Raw genomic sequence first — 6008 nt, forward strand, 5'->3', positions numbered from 1 at the left:
ATGGGAATCTCAGCAGTTACAGTGTTAAGGGTCATCATGCATGCTCCATCTGTGAAGAAAACACAAGCTACATACAACTAAAACATGGGAGAAAAATAGTCTACAATAGGCATCGTCGCTTTCTAACACCCAATCATCCTTACAGACGACTGAAAAAAGCTTTTAATGGAAGTCAAGAGCATGATATTGCACCGATACCGTTGACTGGTGAGCTGGTATATCAGCAGGTTCAACACCTAAATACTATATTTGGAAAGACCCAAAAGAAGGATAAAAGTAAGAGTTGCATATGGAAGAAGAGGTCCATTTTCTTTGATCTTCCGTACTGGTCTGATCTTGATGTTAGACATTGTATTGATGTTATGCATGTGGAGAAAAATGTTTGTGACAGTGTGATTGGGACGCTCCTTAACATTCAAGGCAAGACGAAGGATGGCTTGAATACCCGTTAAGATCTAGCTGATATGGGCATACGATCACAGTTGCATCCAAGGTCTGATGGGATGAAAATTTACTTGCCACCAGCCTGCCATACTTTGTCCAAAAAGGAGAAGATAACTGAATTTAATTAATGTTTACTAATATACTAACCCATATTTGTCTCCACTACAGCGGACACTGGCAGATGGTGGTCATCCTGCCCAAGGAACACCTAGTTGTCTGGTTTTGTTAATTGCATAACAGGCCAGACAACTACCTTAAGGGGATTATTAACAGGTTAGTATTCTTTTCAATACATTTGCATTGAAATACCTCAACGTACAACACCAGTTTTTAATTGTTACTCATTTGGAACAGTGCTTTAAAAGGTCTTGATGATGCTCCACAGCCTAAATCAAAGGCTCCTGCTAGGTGGTTGTCGTCAAGGTACGTCATTTTCATAAAACTTCCATTTATATATATTTCTCATGTGTCTGTACACTAATTGTTTAATTAATATCCAAATTTCATTATGTATTTAGTGTAATAGACAAAAAGGAAATACTGAGTGCAGTTACTGTGTCATGCATTGGATGTCCACCATCATTTTAGGAAGTTTTAGGAATAATTGGGAAGCGGTACATTTATTTCAAACAAATTCGATTTTTTATAATTTGTATTATATTATTAACTTATTATCATTTATTTCATCATGCAGTATTTTAACGATCCTAGACCATTGGACCCAGAGAGATTAAAGGCGTTGCGAATCCAGTGGGCACAGTATTATCTCCGAGTTAGAGATCAGACTTAAGGTATAGGGACATTAAGTTTAGCTTAGTTTACTTTGGTTTAACATTTTTGACATTTCCTATGTAATTTGAACATTGACACTATTAGAAATTACACTTTCAACATCGGTTATTTAGAACATTCTACATCGATTCTAAAACCGATGTTGAAAGTATCAATGTTAACATCGGTTTTGTAAAACCGATGTTAACATAAATATGATAACATCGTTTCTCTAAATACCCGATGTTAAACCCAATGAACTACAGCAAAAAAAGTGTACGCATGATGAACGCTGACATCGGTTTTGCAGTAAAACCGATGTTAATATTGTATATTAACATCGATTTTTTATAAAAACCGATGTTAATATAATATATTAACATCGGTTTCCTACGATAACCGATGTTAATATATTACATTAACATCGGTTTTTCTAGAAAACCGATGTCAACGTTGATGATGCATACACTTATTTGGTGTAGTTCTTTGTGTATAACATCGGTTATGTGTAGATAACCGATGTTAATATACAAGCATTGACATCGGTTATTTACAGATAACCGATGTTAAAATACAAACACTGACATCGGTTATACACAAATAACCGATGTGAATATACAAATGTTAACATCGGTTTTCTATTACAACCGATCTTAAGGTTCATGTTGACATCGGTTTTTGTAAATAACCGATGTTGTTTACTATATTAACATCGGTTTTTGTTAATAACCGATGTTGTTTTGAAGTTTTTTTTTATATAAACTTTCTATTTTTACAATAACCCAAAATTGTACCTGTAAAATTCAATTTCAGACCCAATTCACAGCAAATAAACATTTTATTCTGGTTTCAACCAGTTTTAATCATAATAAACATCAAATAATTCATTTATCATAAAGAACAATCAACAAATGAATTTAATGTTCAAATTACATAGGAAATGTCAAAAATGTTAAACCAAAGTAAACTAAGCTAAAGATAATGTCCCTAAATCCTAGGTCTGATCTTTAACTCGGAGATAAAACTGTGCCCACTGGATCCGCAATGCCTTTAATCTCTCTGGCTCCAATGGTCTAGGATTGTTAAAATACTGCATGATGAAATAAATCATAATAAGTTAATAATGTAATACAAATTATAAATAAATCAATTTTGTTTGAAATAAACTTACCGCTTCCCAATTATTCCTAAAAGTTCCTAAAATGATGGTGGACATCCAGTGCATCACATAGTAGCCGCACTCAGTACTTCCTTTTTGTCTATTACACTAAATACATAATGAAATTTGAATATTAATTAAACAACTAGTGTACAAACACATAAAGAAATATATATAAGTGAAAGTTTTATGTAAATGATGTACCTTGACGACAATCCACCTAGCAGGAGCCTTTGATTTAGGCTGTGAAGCATCATCAAGACCTTTTAAAGCATTGTTCCAGATGAATAACAATTAAAAACTGGTGTTGTACGTTGAGGTATTTCAATGCAAATGTATTGAAAAGAACACTGACCTATTAATAATCCCCTTAAGGTAGTTGTCTGACCTGTTATGCAATTAATAAAACCAGACAACTAGGTGTTCCTTGGGAAGGATGACCACCATCTGCCAGTGTCCGCTGCAGTGGAGACGAATATGGGTTAGTATATTAGTAAACATTAATTAAATTCAATTATTTTGTTTGACTTACCCATTTAGGTAGGCTCCCAGATAGACATCGCGTTTTGAACTCTGCATCCAACTCTTTATGTAACTTTCAGACTCAAACTACGATTGCCCAAACCTCTGAATGGACTGTGGCTCGAGGAATCCATAGATATCAGAATTCCCTGCTCGCATACATGTTTCAGTGAGATGCCTGTTTATGTTAAGTCAAAGTTAAATATTTATGAATTGAAAGCAATAACTTAGGTAATTAAAAGTAATATAAAATGACTTACAGAATCCACAACTGTAACACTGATATGCTGAGACATTGACCACCGTGTGCGATTTCAAAGAGGTCTTCATGCTTTATATAGAGTGGGAAATCTGGATTAAAGACCCTGAACACGGTGGCATCCCATGTAACCTGATAAGGCCTCAAGAAAAGCTCTGGGATGGTCAATGTCATCAGATAAAGCGGATCATCGACCTCCGGATTGGGCTTTGGAGGTGGTTTTGCCGGAGAGACAGTTACCTGTTCATTAAACAAAGTTAAATTGCCTAATTTGAGGCATCCTGCATGAATTAATTTAAAAATAAGAAACATATAGTAAGAGTAAAGTACCTGCTGTGATAAAGACTTGACCAGATGTGTCGGCAAAGCAAGGAAGGTGTGAAGTGCCTACCCCACTAAGGAAACCTCATCAGTGGGAACAGGAACTGGAGCATCTGCATCTGTAACCTCCTCCACACCCACCTTTACTTGTCCAGGCAACAAAGGAGTGTTATGAACAACAGTGGATCCCTAAAAAACTCTCCCTAGGGCAACCAGGCGGGCAGGATTTGCTTCAATGTACAAGCTGCACCTATCTGAGTCACCCGTCTTAGGATCGTTTCCTGAGGGATCAACACAACTCCCCTTTGTGCTCACTCGAGGACTGGAGGGACCAACCAAAGGGTCAGGAGGTAGTGCAAGTCCTTGACTTTGCATCTGCGACTGAATCTGAGACTGCATCTGGTTGAAGGATGCCATGACCTGCTCGTCACTCTCTCTGTGATGGACTCCTTTAGCTAGTCCCTGATTTGCTAGGTCAGTTGCTGCAATTCTTCAGGAGGCAGGGAGGAAGAGCTACGGGACATCCGTGGAGCCGATCCAAAGTATTGCTTGATGGTGACACCGGCTCCAGCAGCACGGACACGTCCAGGGTGCTCTGGACGTCCAATAGCAGCGGCGAGAACATCCTAACATCCATGGGGGACGAAGGATCCCTGTGTCGCCTGATCCTCAAAGGAATCCTGCAGAGAAAACACACAGTTGTACATGGCATTCACAAAATATTGAAATATAATTCTAATGGTTAGTTGAAAATGACTTACGATCTTCACAGCGATTTCCTTTGCGGCCTCAGTCGTCATGTCCCCTGATTTCTTCGTGCGGGCTATCTTCCACTTCACGTGGCACCTAACCGTGGATGGAGGGTCGATGATGCCATCAACACTTCCTGTCTGTGCAGCTTCCTCCAGCTTCTTCTTGGTCTTCTCAGCCAGGAGCTTCTGCTCCAAATAGTCATAACCCCCACGAGACAAAACGTGGGGGGCAGTGTTCTGCTTCTGGATGACCTGTGCCTTTTTGCGCACATCCTGGAAAAATAACAAAATAATGTTTCAAATGGCTTGAATGAAGTATAACAAGTTAATGTCTTTTGGAAAACAACTTAAATGGCAAGGAACATACCTCCCAAGAAGGGTATCTGCGAGTCTGGCAAAACTGGGCCCATTTTTCCTTCCTGATGCCATATTTCTCACAGACAATGTCCTCCTCACCGTCTTGATCGGCTGCAAGGGCCCATTTCCTCTTGAGGTTTGATTTAAACTACCTCCATCTCTCGCCCACGGTATGAAGTAACTTCCATTTCGTCCTACTGTTAGAAGCCTCTGGGATTTCAAATTCCGCCTAATAACATCAAATAAGGTTTATTTGTTACAATAATGTATTTTTTGGCTATTAATTAAACAAAATCAAATAAGAAAAGAAAAATACCTGAATATCCTCCCAAATCAGGTCCTTATGAGCAGTAGGGACCTCCTTCCAGTTCTCGTAGGTAACGTCCACCTTATCACATGCCACAATTCCCAAATATGTTCTTAATTTCTTCCTATGGGGACCATCGGCCTTGCCGGTAGCAGGATCAACATGGACCACTGGTCTTTCAGCACCAGGTGGTCTAGTAGACAACGATCGTAGATGTGAGGCTTTGCGTTTCCGCTTCATGGAAGACGGCGAAGCCGATGCGTCAAAAGGAGCAAGAGGAGGAGGAGGAGGAGGCGAGGCAGGTGGAGAAGCCATGATCCTTTATACAATAACATACAATAACATTCAAAATGTAAATTTTGATTACAGACAATTATCAACACGAACATTTCTTTATGTAAGTAATCTGGAATAGTGGGGTTCGGGGGTGGTCATGCTTTATTATTGTAGATGTGTGTGTGTCTCTTTCTGTGTGTGTGTGTGTGTGTGTGTGTGTGTGTGTGTGTGTGTGTGTGTGTGTGTGTGTGTGTGTGTGTGTGTGTGTGTGTGTGTGTGTGTGTGTGTGTGTGCTTTCAAAAAAGGATTAATCAAAAGAGGATAAGCCATAAGTGATTTACTTGTGGTTTTTAATTGTGATTCAAAACAGGATAAGATGTAATAGTAGTGAAAATATGTCATAAATGAAAAGTCTGATAAATTGAAGTTGATGATGTCTTGTGATACTTGTGCTGTAAATTTGTTTCAAGACATGAAAGAAAATTACTGTATAGCACAAATAACAATAATCGTAGACAGGTGAAGATTACATAGTGTGCACTGAAAGCTACATTTCCATGGGATTTAAAGGATGTCAAAGTGGGATCAATGGAAGCAAACTTTTCTTAGATTTTTGGAATTGTAGACAAATCATTCAGAATAGTACTTCAAACTGTCGGGGAAGGAATGACATGAAGACGTTGAATGATGAAGGAATGACATGAAGACCTTGAAAAATACACATCTAGATGCAATCCTTAGGACTTCAAACAGCTCATGTTTGTCGCCAGTTTCATCATCCACCACCCTTACCTTCTCTGGCTTCTCACGTTTATTGTTGTTAAACCCATATTTATGCTG

This window comes from Glycine soja, chromosome 11, assembly GCF_004193775.1.
Source record: "Glycine soja cultivar W05 chromosome 11, ASM419377v2, whole genome shotgun sequence".
Taxonomy (NCBI): Eukaryota; Viridiplantae; Streptophyta; class Magnoliopsida; order Fabales; family Fabaceae; genus Glycine; species Glycine soja.